Source organism: Rhincodon typus, chromosome 13 (genome assembly GCF_021869965.1).
Source record: "Rhincodon typus isolate 14 chromosome 13, sRhiTyp1.1, whole genome shotgun sequence".
NCBI lineage: Eukaryota > Metazoa > Chordata > Chondrichthyes > Orectolobiformes > Rhincodontidae > Rhincodon > Rhincodon typus.
The window spans coordinates 35,559,828-35,577,432 of NC_063344.1; the positions used below are offsets into that span (position 1 = coordinate 35,559,828).

The following is a 17,605-nucleotide window of genomic DNA, read 5'->3' on the forward strand; positions in this document are numbered from 1 at the left end:
ACACAGCAGGCCAGGCAGCATCAGAGAAGCAGGAAAACTGACGTTTCGGTTCTGGACCCTTCTACAGAAAAAGGGTCCAGATCCAAAACGTCAGCTTTCCTGCTCCTCTGATGCTGCCTGGCCTGCTGTGTTCATCCAGCTCTACACCTTGTTATCTTATACATCTCCAGCAGTTTGCAGCAATCCCCAACTTAGAGGTGCTTGGTACCTTTGTGGATGAGGCCATCTGTGGTCACCCACTTTATTTATTATGAAAGAAGAACCAACACATGCGCTATGCAACACAGGACATCTTTTTGTTGGTTGAAGATGCTCCACAATTTTTTCACATTGATTAATTTAACCCAGTCCACATGAAGTGATTGAGTCATAGATTCACACAGCATGGAAACAGACCCTTTAGTCCAATCAGTCCATGCCGAGCATAATCCCAAACTAAACTCGTCCCACCTGCCTACTCCTGGCCCATATCCCTCCAAACCTTTCCTATTCATATATCCACCCAAATGTCTTTTAAACATTGTAATTGTACCCGCATCCACCACTTCATCAGGAAGTTCATTCCACATGTGAACCATCCTCCATATAAAAAATTTGCCCCTCATGTCTTTTTTAAATCTCTCTCCTCTCACCTTAAAAATGTGCCCCTAAACTTGAAATTCTCCATCTTATGGAAAAGACAACAGCCGTCAATTCTACCTATACTTTTCATTATTTTATAAATTTCTATCAGGTCACCTCTCAACCTCCAACGTTCCAGTGAAAAAAATCTCAGCCTATCCAGCCTTTCCTTATAACTCAAACTTTCCGTACCTAGCAACATCCTGGTAAATCTCTTCTGAACCCTCTCCACCTTAATAATATCCTTCCTATAGCTGGGCGACCAGAAATGGACACAGTATTCCAGAAAAGGTCTCACCCACGTCCTGTACAACCTCAACATAATGTCCCAACTCCTATACTCAAAGGGCTGAGCAATGAAGGCAAGCGTGCCAAATGCCTTTAAAACCACCTTGTCTATATGTGACACAAAGTTTAAAGAATTATGTACCTGCACCCCTAAATCTCTTTGCTCTACAACACCACACGGACCTACCATTAATTGTATAATCCCTACCATTTTATGTTGCACGAAAATGCAAAACCTGACATTTATCCAGACTAAACTACATCTGCCATTTTTCAGCCCATTGACCCATTTAATCAAGATCCCTTTGAAATCTTAGGAAACCTTCTTCGCTGTCAACTATGCCACCAATTTTGGTGTCATCCACAAATTTACTAACCATGCCTTCTATATTCTCATCCAAATCATTTACATAAACGACAAACAAAAGAGGACCTGGAGCCAATCCCTGTGGAACACCACAGGTCACAGGCCTTGAGTCCAAAAAGCAAGCCTCCACCATCGTTCTCTGTCTCCTGCCATTAAGCCAATTATGTATCCAACTGGCAAGCTCACCCTGAATCCCATGTGACTTAACTTTACTAATTAGTCTACCATGAGATAACCCAGTAGGTGAGTGAGTAAGAAGCACAGTGGGTATTGAAATTTAAGAGTTTGAGAGGATGAGCTGGGTATAAGCCCTTGAGTGGACACGATGTACATGATGCTGCGGTTTACAGTCCATCACCTTTGGTGATATGCTTGTGAGGTTCAGAGTTCTGTGAGTGTGTAGTAACAGAAAAGATGGTGTCACTCACCTTTCTGGAACACAGATCATTGACTTTCTTCTGGAACTGTTGCTCATCCTTCATTAGTTATAGTATTGACCCACCCTGCAATTTCTGCTCAGGCTGGATGCATCTTAAGCATCAGTATTGAACAGAATTGACCTACACTCAGTGACCATGTCCAGCAGTATGTGGATGGCATTTTTGTTAAACATTGAAGCCAATTTGTATGCATAGGAATCAAGTTTCAATTTTGGGGTGACCACGACAGGCTGAGGGGATGCGCAATCTTGCAGCATCCAATTTGATGTCCAGCTAAACTTTCCAAACCTAGCACCTTTATGGACGCTTTGATTCTATAAGATTCTGCTCATAGCAGGAACCTCCAGTTCACACCATATGTTTCATTAAGTAACTCATGGAACATCTAAATGACATAGTTGAGGAGATGAGAAGCATGAGATCTAGTAACGTAACTCACCCTGGGTTATGACAGACATTACAAGACCCAAAATGATCACTCCCATATTTTAACTTCAAAAGGGAAAATGACAAAGATCAAAGAGCGGTGCAGCACAGGAACAGACCCTTCAAACCACCAAGACTGTGCCAACATATGATGCCTTTCTAAACTAAAAACCTTTTGTTTCTACATGGCTCATATCTCTCTATTCCTAACTATTCATGTATTTGTCAAGATGCCTCTTAACCATTGCTGTTTTATCTGCTTCTACCACCTTCTCTGGCAGCGCATTGCAGGCACTTATCACCCTCTGCGTACAAAAACCTGCCTAGAGTTACAAACAAGGTCTTTGGGCCTTAATGAAAATAATATGCTGATGCCTTTCTTAGTTATTGCTCTCATCCTTGCTCTCATCAAGTCCATTGAGTGAACTCAACTGAGTCAACAAAGTGAAATTTGCTACTTGTTATTACTCTATATATTTATGTATTGCCTGTGAAATCAAACAACTTAACAGTTTTTATTTAATCTTACAACCAAGTACTCAGTCCACTTTCAATAAGATTGGAGAAGACCCCATGAAGGCACATGCAAAGGTCATGCAGTAAGTTCAAATCATACAATTATTTAATTAGATATTGAACAATACATGCACATTACTGAATGGGAACCCTTGGAATGATTACAGGAGTGACCACCTCTGACTGTGATACCTAAGACAATCCTAAAACTTGTAAACATCAGGCTATAGGTTAATGTGTGACTAATAAGAATCAATTTAATTGCATTCTACAATTGCCAAAATCTTGCAGTACTTTAAATAGAATAGCCTTAAGGACCTGTTAGCAAATTCTAGAGTCCTGTGATCCTGTCCATGAAGCAGACACCCTGGAATAAATGGTTAATGGTTAATGTTGCTTATGGCTTATTTCAATCAGAAACCAAGGGTTTCAGATAATAAAACTGAAGACTCATGTCAAAACCAGAATGTATGCTGCTTCAGAACCAATATGATTTGATAAACCTGTGATAAAAAGGCCAGAGGCTTTTCAATTCTTGAGCAGCTATCATGCGTGAAATGGGTGAAAATGTTTGGCCCAAGTGAAATAACTGTGATAGCTGATAACTCAACTCTAAAAGCAAACCAATGCACTGAATGCTATGATACTGACCTATACATAGCAAAGATACATCCGGCTTCATACCCACACCAAAATCAGTGCTGGTTGGAAAGTTGGCAAGAGACCTGCACTGTCTCTTCAAGGTAATAGATCATAGAGTGCCTACAGGCCCTTTGGCCCAACAAGTACACACTAAACCTGAGAGCATCCCCCCAAACCCATTCCCCCTATCCCTGAACACTAGTGGCAATTTAGCATGGCCAATCCACCTAACCTGCACATCTTTGGATTGTGGGAGGAAACCGGAGCAAACCCACACAGACACGGGGAGAATATACAAACACCACACAGACAGTCACCCAAGGGTGGAATCGAACCCGGGTCTGTGGTGCTGTGAGGCAGCAGTGCTAACCACTGAGCCACTATGCTTCCGAATGCCCATCAAATCAATATGCAAGGTCACCAGTGAGCCTTCCTCTAAAATCAAGATACCAGGGGTGTAAGTCCCAACCACTGGGAGCTGCTGACCAGACATAGTTCTTGTGCTCGGCAGTGTTATGGAGGAGGCCATAACTGCTGCCAGACATACACCCCTGAGAGTACTAGAGTCTGGGAAAACCCAGGTCAAAGTTAACTTATGTGTTAATGGAGGGGCGTTCTTTAGTTGGGGCCATGGGAAATGAGAGGATAGTGAAGTCAGGCACAAGGGCACTGGTTGTCTCCCAATGGGCTCCTCCTTGCCTAATGCCCAGTCCCTTGATGAGGCACCAATTTCCTTCGATTAAGGTAACACACCACCACCACCATTAAGTTGGTCACCACAGTTTGACTTGTTGGGCATGCTGCACAGCACCCACTTAATGGCCTCAGTTGGCAGCAGGACATGAACGTCAACTGTGTGCTTTCCTGCCAAGAGCCTAATTCTGCTAAATGTGTTCGGTGACAGGGTTTGGACAGTCCACCAACCTGACAATTCAGTGCTCTTCATGCCTCCAAGTTCACCAACTCTGGCAGCAGAAGATTCAAGCCATGTACTTTCAAGCAGTGAATTGTAGCCAATCTACCAGCAGCAGGTTGGTAATCTACTTTGGATTTCCTAACCAAGGGAAAAGAGAGTTAGACAAGATTTGAAACCTTACTCACTATCCAGTATCTTCTTGTCAGAACTTGCCTGTGTAGAATGATCAAATAAACCTGCTGACATTCACTATCCAGACTCACAGAAGAAGAATGGCCAATGGAAAAATGGTGAGGGGCTTTCAGCACTCATGAAACTGCGGTCCTGCAGGAGAAAAAGAGAAAAAAAGACTCACCAATATAAGGTTTGCTTAACAAAAAATGTACACACACATGTAAGCAATAAAATCAAGGATTAGTTTCAAGACAGTAATCTAGCTAAGGTTCCAATGACAGTACAAAATCACTGTGTTTTGCAGATGTATTTTCTGATGTCATCTGAACCTTCCATTAAAGCACTGGCTTCTAATGACTCCCAGGTATCCATTATTTGACATAAAATAACAAAATCATCAGAGACATAAAACACTGAGGCAGTGCCTTGACCTTCTATGCCATTAATGTGTAGTCTGTACTTCTCCCTGGGAAGCAACTCAAAGTGAAGGCGAAAACACTTCTTTCTACTTGAACTCAATTCATCTTGGGTAGTCAAATGTTACTAGGTATGTAATCAGTTTGTGTTTTATCAGCAAAGGGAAAAGCTAGCAGCTGTGCTGTCCATAAAACATAAATGATGTGCATTCAAAATTTATAGTATGAAAAGACATATTAAGTCAAGTATCCTTCAAAACATCATCAGTGTGATTGTCTGAGAAATGATACTAGCATTTAACATGAAATTATTGGTTCACTATCACAATAACCATATGTTTTCATGACAAATCTCACATGAAAACAATCTCACTTTGCACCAACACAGTAATTGAAGCAGAAAGTCAAATCTATGCAGTGAGCATATCTTCTGTCATGTCATATGACAGCACTATTGTGTTAAACTGGGCACCATGGAGACATTGTGGGCAGAAAAATTATTCGTTTGACCCTGTTGGCCCATTACATTGTTCACGCTTTGTTCATCATTAAGCTGAGAGATGAATCCTAAATTGACACAGAGCGTATCAGGGATAGCACCCTGCATGTCTTAAAATGAGGTAGCAAGCTAATGAAACTACAAAACAGAACAGGGATGTGTAGCTAACAAAGCAGAGATCTAAAATGTGCTCATAGCAAATAGATCAGAAAAAAGAGATCTCACTTGTGAATGGTGGTAGCCAACTGGCAAGTGATAGACAGAATAGGAGCCTCCATGATTATCTATGCCTTATATAAGTGAACAATGATATGTTTGGAAGTATTTTCATTCAGAAATTCTAGTTCAACAACAGATTTATTCTCTACCTAAAACTCAATAATCATCAATCTCAATTTCTAGTAACAAATCAATTCACTCCATTTAACATGAAGGAGTTATTGGGCCACTGAACAGTGCAATGGGCATGAAGCCTAAAAAACACCAGGCTGTTGTGTTGAACGTTAGGTACCAGAGCTACCCATGTCTGTAACTCTATGAAACTGGCACCTAACCAAAAATGTGAAGATTGCTTAAATTTTATTCACAAAAATAACTGAATAAATCAAACCTCACTAATCTCCTCCCTAACAAGTTCATCACAACTATAGCGCAATAGAAAAATGATAAGACAGAAAGAGGCCATTCAGCCCATTGTGCCTGCCGTGTGGTAGATGATGTTCAATTCTGATAAGTGCGAGGTAATGCACTTAGGGAGGTTAAACAGTAAAAGGGGATACACAATAAATGGAAATATACTGAATGCAGTAGGTGAAGTGAGAGATCTTAGTATGTAAGTGCTCAGGTCTCTAAAAGTTGCAGAACAAGTAGATAAGGTTTAAAGAATGCTGTCCTTCATTGGTAGAGGTAGAAAATATAGAAGTGGTGATACAATGATGAAACTGTATAAGAAACTGGTAAGGCTACAAGTGGAGCATTTTGTGCAGATCTGGTGACCACATCACAGGAGGGACATAATTGCTCTGGAGAGAGAGCAGAGAAGATTGACTAGAATGTTGCCAGGGTTGGAGAATTGTAGCTACGAGGAGAGATTGGACAGGTTATGTTGTTTTCCTGGAATTGGAAAGGCTGAAGATGGGAGGGGGGAGTAGACTTGATTGAAGTAGCCAAAATTGTGAGGGGTAGAGATGGAGTAGACAGGAGGAACTTGTTTCTCTTGGCACAGATTCAAAAACCAATGGTCATAGATTCAAACCAAGTGGCAGAAGGATTAGAGGGGACATATGGAAAAACTTTCATATGCAGAGGGTGGTGGTTGTCTGGAATTTGCTGCCTGAGTTGGTGGTGAAGGCACAGATCCTAAACTCCTTCAAAAAGTACCTGGATCTGCATCTTAAGTGCTGTTAGCTGCAGGACAATGGGTCATGTGCAGGAAGATGGGATTAGAAAACGCATTTTGGGTGACTTTGGGTCTGTATGGAGAAGATGAGTCGAATGGCGCCCTTCTAAGCTGTATTATTTCTATGATTCTCTGGAATAATCAACAATAGATTCAAGCAATGCCTACCTACAAACAAGCTGATCTCCCATACTCAGTCAGGGTTCTACCAGAATCACTTGGCTCCTAACCTCATGGCAGTCCAGACTTAGGCATGAACACAAGAGCCAAAAGATACGAGTTATCCTCAAAGCAAATTTAACCATAGTCGTTTGTTGAAGAACCATAATGAAAGTGAAGGCACTGAAGGCAACTTGGAAACCAAAGAGACTGAAGTCAATCCTAACACAAAGGAATATGGTGACATTTATCACTAGCCAATTCTCACAATCTGAAGAAGACAAAAATGAACTGAAATCTGTACCTGTGTATAATTGTTGTCATACAACCCTTAGAACCATTCATTCCATAAAAAAACCTGAAACCTTACTTGCTTTGGAAATTAGCAGAGAAAAACTCTGAATAGCCTGTGTCGATCTAACTCAATTCTGTACGACTAATTCAAATAATTTCTGGCCTTAAAATAATAAGCATACCTAGCAAAAATTCCGCATAAGGCACAAAATCATACAGACTACATACAAATCTAGATGCTGGTATCTCATTTCAAACTATATCTTGTATTAAGACAGCTAATAAATGCATTTGAAAACCAACAAACCATATTTTACAACTTTGTAAGTTTTGCAGAACATTTGTTACACCAAATAAATCACTTAAGCTGCTCAGGTGAATGCAGGATATTGAAGTCCATAAAGTCTGATCAAATAGCCACATTTCTACAAAAAAAAACAATTCTGCAATTTTTGGTTTGTAAAAATCAAAATGATCATGAGCAGAAGCAGTTAATAACTTGCAGCCATCAGAAGGTCACAGTTCTTTGTAAAAGGAGGTTTACCTCAAATCCCACAGCTCTGTCAAGGAACAGATTGGAAACTTTAAAAGAAATTCTTGATCACTCTTTTCCGGCACTGGTTTCTAATCCAAATCATTCTGAACTGCAGCTTCGTGAATACACTACACAGAAGAACCTCGTAAATTGAGACACAGAATGACAGAAATTTCCCACCTGGTCTGTGTCTCACATATATGTGCCATATATTCGCATCATTTTCACGGACAGCTTGATTATACTCAGCAGTTTTATGATTTTAGTGTTTTTAGAAGCACATCACATTACCTAACAGCTATCAGGAAATAGTGTTGGCATATTATTCACACTACTTTATTTGGCAAATGATGATCCACTCTTCACCCTATTGTGTTTGAGTGCAATTTAAGTTAGCATGTCAAAAATATTGTTCTTGTATATGAATGATTTTAAATATGGAAGTCTCAGTTATCATACATCTAGTTTTGTAATAATCTGTGTGTGTGTGGTAGTTCTTTGGAATGATGATGATCCTTACGCAAGAACCTGTGGCTGGGGTCTTTTAGTGTGAGGAGGCTGTTGCACTGCAGCTTTCACATGCTTCTGGTTGACCAAGAAACGCCCCCATTCTCACTGGCTAACTTAGGAGAATATGAAGGATTTAAAGGATGATTTTTTACTTTTTTGGCTACATTACGATATGCCTTTTATGAACATCAAGTTTTGAGGTTGGATCTGAACTCTTGGCTTGTGGCAAAGTTGTTAGGATGCTACCACTGTGCCATAAAGCCTCAGTAATAATGTCAATCAGATTTGTAAATCTCAGTTGAAAGTATTTACTCCACTAGTCTTAACTGACCACAGTGTAGAAAATCCCAAACTTGCAAAATATCATGGATTTTTGCAATTTCTAACATAAACTATCCTTTCTGTAGTTGATCATTTATAATTTCAAAAATATTTTTGGCTTTGGAAAAATTATCTCTTTTTTCTTATACAAATTTTTTTAACTTCTTCCTGAAAAGTTTTATTCCCATTTTTATTACAACCCATCATCTACATTTCACTTGGGAATTTTTATTTTCATTTGAATGAATGGTGTGATTAAGTATTGAAACTATTTACTGCATGCAACAAACACAAGTACAGAGTTGTGCTCTTATGAATTAGTGACCGTGACTCAAATGTAGTCACTGGACCCTGAAATAATAAATAATCCATGTATGAGATATTCTGACAGGATATAATGGTCTTTGATTATTAACAGTAAATGTGAGCATCAGAATAATCATTAACTAATGCTATATCACAGTGCATACATGATATTGGAATAACAATTTCAGACAAGAGTTAAGTCTGTGGGCTTGGTGCCATCTGTAGGGGGCATACTATGCCACCAGCCACCCTCAGCGTGGACTTGCCTGGTTGCCTTCCTGAAGAAAGATGCATGTGTCATCATTCATAACAAGTGCTGGAACAAGGAGTACCATTCAGATACTGGACAATTCTCAAAGGGTCAGATAATGAATATGTGCATCAATGAAAAGAATGTCCATGAAGCTGTAAAGCATTCTGGAATGTTTTTCAAGGTGTTTTGGTGAATTCTGAATTGTTTTCAGAACATATTGCTCCATTGGGATAGCAGAGAACTAACTGCTGTATCCACACAAAGACTACACTGGGTATGAGACAGCTGTGGTAGTATTTCTGGGTCTCCTGCACACCAGGAACTTGGATCAGAGCGGACAGAAAGGGAAAGCTCTATGTGATCCATTCTTCTAAGTTGCAATTGGATTCACGCAATTCAACCAATGCACCCAGCAACGTGGTATGCATAATCATATAGCACTCTCCTGCATGCAGTCTCATTGAAGTCTTCATCTGAGTACTCTGCAGCAGCACTCATGTGTAACCTTGTTCTCCAGTGAATTAACAAATGAACCATCTTTTATTTCTTGTTTCTGGGTGTTGGCTACTTTTTCTTCTGAGCAATGTGGATGCAATAGCTAAATAGTAACAGTGGGAGATCGATGTATGGCAAGCATCATTGCTGGGTATGTGAAGATGAGGTGAACCATCATGTTAGGCACAAGTTCTGAATTACTGTGAGAAAGATAGGATTGTTGCGTATTGAGCAGATCGGCAGTTTGGTGCTGAGTTGGGTAAGAGGTGTTACATGAAGGTGTAAGATCAGAAATTGCTGAAAAAGCTCAGCAAGTCTGGCAGCATCTGTGAAAACAAATCAGAGTTAACGTTTTGGGTCTGGTGACCCTTCCTCAGAAAGTTCTCAGGAAGGGTCACCGGACAAGAAACGTTAACTTTGATTTCTTTTCACAGATGCTGCCAGACCCGCTGAGCTTTTCCAGCAACTTCTGTTTTTGTTTATGGCATGTGCAGTTCTTTCATTTTTATGTGAAGGTATACTCACTGATTTTGAATGTCGTTTTGAGACTTCCTAAGGCACTGCACTCATGGCCTTGGTTCCAGACTCCAAGAGTTGATCTCCCATGCCACTTCCATGTATTCCTTTCTGAAGACATTTTTGCAGACTTTTGATTGCTTATGGGAATTTAATTCTTGCCCACTTCCATGACGAATTCTTTCAGAACATCACACGTCATCCTGGAACCCTTTCTCGTAGCATTTCCCATTTTTTAAAATTCCAACAACTTTATTTGTTGCTGCTTCCTTTAAAGCGGGATAGACTGTCTTTAAGAAGAATGGACTTATTGCATTACATGCTCTCGGCACATTGCTGTTCTTCTTCTTGCTGAGCACAGAGCTGCTGGAAAGGGCGTAGAGGAAACCAGCCGTGAATGACCTGTTCACCCCTTTGATGCAATAATGTTAACAAGGTGGGAGCACCATGTTGTACTACTGCACACTTCAAATGAAATTGGTACAAACAAGTCACAAGCAATGAATAGGACAGATGAATTTTTGGTCTTTCGTTCTATTAGTATACCTATTACCAGGTATGTTCCTAATAACCTCAACTCCTTCCATTTGTTAACGAGGACTTGTCCAATTTTTGCTTTAAATTCAAGAGTCACGCAGGTTATGTTCAAAATACCAACTGACTTTCTGAATTTCTTTTAGAACTAGAACATAGAACAAAGAACTGTACAGCACAGGAACAGGCCCTTCAGCCCACAATGTTGTGCCAAACATGATGCCAAATTAAACTAATCCCTTCTGCCTGCCCTTGGCCCATATCCCCCCATTCCTTGCAAATTCATGTGTGTTTCTCTAGAAGTCCCTTAAATATCCTATCGTACCTGCCTCCACTATCACTCTTGGCAGTGTGTTCCGGACTCCTACCACAGTATAAAAAAACTTGCCCTCACATCTCCTTCGAACTTTTCCCCTCTCAGTTTAAATCAGTATCAGATATTTCAACCCTAGGAAAAAGATTCTGACCATCAACCCTATTTATGTATCTCAAAATTTTATAGGCTTCTCCCCTCAGCATCTGCCACTCCAGGGAAAACAACTTGAGTTTTTCTAGTCTCTCCTTATGTCTCATACCCCCTAATCAAGGCAGCATCCTGGTAAGCCTCTTCTGCTCCCACTCCAAAGCCTTTACACTTTTCCTGTAATGTGGCGACCAGAATTGAACACAGTATTCTAAGCGTGGCCTAACCAAAATCTTATAAGGCTGCAACATGACATACTGATTCTTGTACTCAGTTCCCTGGCCATTAAAAGCAAGCAGGCCATACGCCTTCTTTACCACCCTATCTACTTGTATGGCCACTTTCAGGGAGCTATGGACTTGAACTCCAAAGTCCCTCTGTACATTAATGTTGTTCAGGATCCTGCCATTAACTTATACTTATCCTTAACATTTGATCTCCCAAAGTGCAGCACCTCACACTTATCTGAATTAAGCTCCATCTGACATTTCTCCATCCATATCTGCAACTGATCTATATCCCGCTGTATCCTTTAACAACCCTCACACTATTCACAACTCCCCTGATCTTTGTGTCGTCTGCAAACTTACTAACTCAACCATCTACATTTTCATCCAAGTCATTTATATATACATCACAAACAATCTTTTATTTCCTGCATTAAACTGCATCTGCCATATCTCTGTATACTGGTTGAGATGCTTTTGAATTTGCACACGGTGATATTCATTATTTATTACTGCTCCCTATTTGCTACTGTTTGCAGATTAGGACAGTTTGGATATAATTCCATCCTCTTAATCATATACAGGGCATCCCCAATTTATGAACATCCAAATTACGAATGCTCATACTTTCGAACTTGAACCCACACAGAGATTTAATTTTACAACCATTTTCTATATTTACGAACAGCTACTTTTCACTGTCCTGCATTGTGCTCCAATGTACGTACAAACTGACGTGCAATCAGACTCCAGAATGGAACCCATTCGCAACCTGGGGGCTGCCTGTATCATATACTATACATGATAACTGATCCAGAATGGAACCCATCGGCACTTTGTTGGCGACTGCTTGCCAACTAGATCACAACATACGAATAATAACCAAACAAATATTGTTCAGTTCATTCTGTCCCACGAGCTAAGACCTTATACAGTAGCTGTTTATGTGGCACATTGTGAAATACTTGCTTGATTGTAGATTCTGCCAGTAAAATGGGATTTGAGCAGAATAGAGAGGGGTGATGGAATGGAAGGTGGATTGGCACTCATCCAGCATCTAAGACTGTGGAATAAGAGTTAAATTATAATATGTATAAATTAATGCACTAATCTTAGTTTTCCACTTGTTGGAGATTAAAATGCTGTCTAAGCTTTGAACCTGTTAACCTGATGCAAAAAAAATCAATATTCCACCAAAAGGATGGGAGTTTGATCTTTCACTCAACAATATACTCTATTATGTAACTATAATTCCTGTTGGGCCCATAGAATCACATTGATGTCAGAAATGTACATAGTCTCTGTAACCACCCTTTCAGCCAAATTTAATCTTCTCAAAGGTTTTACAGACTCCTGGATACCACAGGGATTCATAAGGGTCCAAAAATTTCTTTTTTCTTTCCTTCACGAAGTAATTGGAGGTAACATGAAAACAAAGTTAAATGAAAAAGGGTAGCAAAGGGTTTCAAATTTTTCAATATATTATTCTGAAATAGACAGAAGTGAAGACCTAAGTAAAAATATTTAAGTATATCTCCCTACAAATAAAAGCGAGATCAGCACAAGGGAAACAGTTGATTTGATGCAGCTTGTTAGTAATTATTTAATTCTGATATCTATTTGTGTTCAATTAGTTCATAATCTTATAAATAGAGACACGACAATGGATCTCAATCCCACAGAATCCATGTGAGGATTCCAGGATATCTACCATGTCTTGAACAATCACTTGTTCAGGGAGTGTTGTCAGCCAGAGCAAGAGCTTGAGCAGCAGCTGGAGTCACTGTAATGTATACTCAAGAGTGTAGAAAGTTTGTTCCTGAATGTGGTTATCTTACATCCTAAGATGCAGACAGAAGGGAACTGGAATACTGTCAGACAGTCAAGTAGAACTAGGCCGACAGTGCAGGATTCCCCTCAGCATATCTCACTCTCCAAAAGGTAACAGTTCTGAATAATGATGGGTGATCCTGTGCACGTAGAGCCACATCTTGTTAGGACACCGCTTAAACATTGCTAAAAGGAGACAAGAAGATGAAACATTTCATATTGCATTCATCAGAACTAGGAGCCAAGAAACAGACTTCAAACAGAGGACATCCTTATATACAGGATAAAATGGTGCTGATTGGTTGGGCCATAATTGACATGGAAATGCAGCAAGTACAATTAATTATCAATTTTAAATGTTAAGCCAGGCAGGCAGATTTTGATTGGTTAAAGCACTGCCATAGGGAAGAAACACTGTTTGGCTGTCTCCATGACTCCTTCTTAAGGAATTTATACATGGGTCATTTCTCTGGTGCTAGGTTCAAGGACATCACTGAGCAGATTGAGTGCACTGTGAACAGGGAGAATGAACAGCCAGAGGACCTGGTCCACATTGGCGCCTACAACTTGTCGAAAAAGAGGGGAATAAAAACCTACACAGAGTCTCTTTCCCAGCTCCCTAATATCTGGGTGCAGTTTCTTATTCCCTTCTTCATCTATAAATCATTTTCTGTGGCAGACAATTCCACAAGCTCACCAAGCTCTGGGCAAAGAAATTTCTCCTCATCTGATTCCTAAATGGCTTACCCCATAACCTTAGACTGTAACCTTTTGTTCTGGATGCCGTAGTCGTGAGAATATCCTTCCTGCATTTATTCTGTCTGGTCCTGTCAGAATTTTATAAGTTTCTATGAGATCGCCCCTCATTCATCTAAATTCCAGTGAAGTTAGTCCTAATCAATTCAAAGTCTTTCTGTGCAAAATTAGTTGAGTCAAGTAGAGTGACTGCATGGTGCTGCAATTATCTCTTGGTTGGGCAAGGAATTAAGGTATGATTTCCCACTCCTGGGTATAATTTAAATTCCCCAGCTGTCGTAGTGGGATTTGGACTCATATCTCCAAATCATTAGACAGGTCTCTGCATTACTAGCCCAGTAACAAAACACTACTCTGCTTCATACTTATGTTTAAAAACAAGAATGAGAATTTTAAAATTGAGACATGCTAAAGCAGGAGCCAATATAGGTCACTGAGCATTATTTACCTTGTAAGCAGTAGAGAGCTCCACTTTGCAATACCCGTTGAGTTTGACAATTCACGTATTTTTTAGTCAAAGTACCCTGCTTTTAACAACAGAAATATTGCATGGTAAATAAATGCAACAGAAGGAATAAAACATTTTCTAAATAATCCCATGCACCATTCATAACTACTGCACTCTATTAATTGGGACATTTCGGTGAAATTGCAATTGCCTCAATTATCAGATTATGTCAACTCAGCAAAATCCCAGAGGCACGGATTGAAATATGTAATAAATCAGTTAGTGTCCCATCAAATCTGCCCAATAATTGGCTCCACTGGTAATTAGGCATGCGTTCAGAACTGAACTTAGAAAAAAAAATCAGCATTAGATTGATTCAGTTTTAGTTTACAATATTTAAATTATGAACCTGTTCTTTGCCAGCCTAAGTTGGCTGACAATAAGGGCCCCATTTTCAGGCTGTTAAGATGTATTTTATTTGGATTTTCAGTGCTCACAAACAGTTTCTGTCAAAGTTATTGGCCCTATTTTTATCTCTACTTTTAGTTAATTTCCAGCAGTTAGTTAATCTGTCCAGTCTGCGAAAGATTTTTTTTTGTTTTCAAATTTACCATTTTAATGAGCCACATGACTTATACAAATGGTAAGGCTTACGGTTCTGACTCTGGTGAGGTTAGAAAATGCTACACTGGACAAGGCACAGACCATGGTTTTAGTTACACTTCAAAAAGAAAATTGTGCAAGTTGTGGAAACAATGTTACCTACCACAGAGAGCTATTGAAAGGTGTGGGTCATGACTTATAAAAAAAAATCAAAGCTATTGTTTAAGAGCATGCAAAGCTGCAGAGGCCTGTTGTAAAATCATGTTGATCTGAATAGATCTTAGGAATATTATTTAAGAAAGACTTCCAATTAAATATTACACATATATAAAGAAGATAATTACATACACACCGGACCCGAAATGTTAACTCTGTTTTTTCCTTCACAGATGCTGCCAGACCTGCTGAGCTTTTCCAGCAACTTTGTTTTTGTTCCTGATTCACAGCATCCACAGTTCTTTAGATTTTTATTTTTTATTAAGATAATTACATAGTTGCTCAATGGATGGTCACAGATGACAGCAGTTGTTCATTAACGTTTGTTGCTAAATTTAGCAGCTAATGACAGTTACTGTCCTTTGTACATAAGTATTATTAAAGTATTAATAATTTTAGTGTGGCATGTATAAGATGATCTGTAGTATCTGCATTAAAATTCAATATTAACATCTTTCTGATCCTCATTTAAACTTGAATTTAAAAAACCCTGACAGTGGTTCTCTGCCATCTTTTTTTCTGCTGGATTTGCTGAAACTACATCCTTCATTCAAATGCTAATAATGTATACATCTGGCCTGCATCCACATCATACACCTGAGTTACCAATCGGCTAATGCCTTTAACATTGAAGATGATACAAATGTAGGTGGTGTCATGTCCATTTCATGTCAGAAACTCTTGTGCACTTAAGAATCTGGGCCTGTATGATCGACTATGCTTCCCCGGTAAGACTAGTTTGCCACAGAGTCCAAACTCATACATAATGAATATATTACATGTATAGCATATATAAAATTAAAAAAAATATCAAAACAGGTTACATCTACAAATGTGCTAAATTTCAGTCATTGTGTGCTATAAAAATATTGGAATGTTACATATAGGCAAAGATTTCCCTGTAGTTACATAATTATTTACCTGAATCCAAAGGAGAGTATTCACTTTCACGTACCGAGCAGTCTTAATTTCCCAGCAAATTATTAGGAAGACAAGTTAAATGCATAGGGGATCAAGCAGGGCAGTATTGTTACAACTGTATAGGCATGGCTGAGACGATACTTGGAGTACTGCATTCAGTTTTGATCTCCTTATTTAAAGGGAGATTACTTGCATTGAAACTGTTCAGAGGAGGATCACTCAAATGATTCTCGGGATAAGGTACCCGTCTCATGAAAAAAGGATGATCAGGTTGGAACTGTACTTATTGGAGTTTAGAAAAATGGGGGATGATCTTATTGATACATATAAGATTCTGAGGGATCTTGACAGAGTACATGCCAAGAGGATGATTCCTTCTGTGGAGAATCTCAAACTCCGGGGAACTCAGTCTCAAAGTAAGGGGAAATGAGGAGGAATATCCTCTCTCAAAGGATCGTTAATCTTTGGAGTTCTGGACTCTGGAGAGCAGAGGAGGCTGGATCACTAAATGTATTTAGCATTGTATTAAACAGATTTTTGGTCCACAGAAGAGCCACATGCCATGAATTCAGGTAGAAAAGTGGAGTTAAAATACAATTAGATTGGGTCTGATTCAACTGAATGGCAGATGAGGCTGGAGGTGCCTGTTCTTACATTCCAGTGTTATTGTGCAAGAGGTTTGTTTGCTATCTGTGCAGTACTGAATTTCTCTGGCATCACCAAGTTGCCCGTCTGCACCATTCTAGTTTATTTAATGATCTAAATGACATGTAGCTGTCTGTTGGATTGGCAAGCATGTTTTGATAAGTATTGGCCCATAATTTCCTGGCAGTCCAGTGACTACAGTATTTGGATATCTGTCAGTCTAATCTGTGATGTTCAGACTCCTAGTACTGTAAAGTTTGTGCATCTGTTCTTCTCCTTTCTCAAGCAGTATATAGGCTCATTATATGTAATGACCTAGTTCACCTAGAGTTTCAGGAGGTTGCAACCTGTAAAGGTACATCTTGTTCTGAATAAACAAAATTCTGATTCTGGTTGTCCAGATTTTGCGCTACTGTTGAATTTTGCAAAATTTATTATTTATGGTTTGGCAGGTTTCTTGACTTTGAGAGAGACATCTGTTGGAGACAGAGCAGATTGCTAGTGAGAATCAATAGAGATTTGTGATTCATAGAATCTAATATGGTCTTGATACTCTTAAGGGAGTTTGTACAAATAACATTAATATTTGCAAGATCGTGCCCATGTGCACAATCTATTAACAAGCAACAAATTGCTTTTTCCTTTTAAAAATTTTAAATGTCTGCCTCCACTGTGCATATCGCTTCTAGATGGCATAGCTGAATGGCTATCCCAGGAACGAGTAGCTCGAGGACACAAGTATTGTTGACATGTCAGATGATATATTTCCCTAAGCTGGAATCATTCGTATTTTCATCCAAATGTGGGGCAATGTATTTTACATACATTCTGGAGAAGGATCAATACCACATAAAATTTGATAAGGATAC

At 39.3% G+C, this 17,605-nt stretch overlaps 1 long non-coding RNA gene across 1 annotated transcript in view; it reads right to left on the reverse strand.

Annotated features, from left to right (window-relative positions):
- LOC125484764 overlaps positions 1 to 14,405 on the reverse strand; it is a 28,180-nt gene extending 13,775 nt beyond the window's left edge. The window contains exons 1-2 of the long non-coding RNA XR_007263587.1: positions 14,352 to 14,405; positions 4,402 to 4,540 (exon numbers count right to left, since the gene is read on the reverse strand). This is a non-coding gene — a long non-coding RNA (uncharacterized LOC125484764). The remainder of the gene's footprint in view (positions 1 to 4,401; positions 4,541 to 14,351) is intronic.
- Positions 14,406 to 17,605: the final 3,200 nt, after the last annotated feature.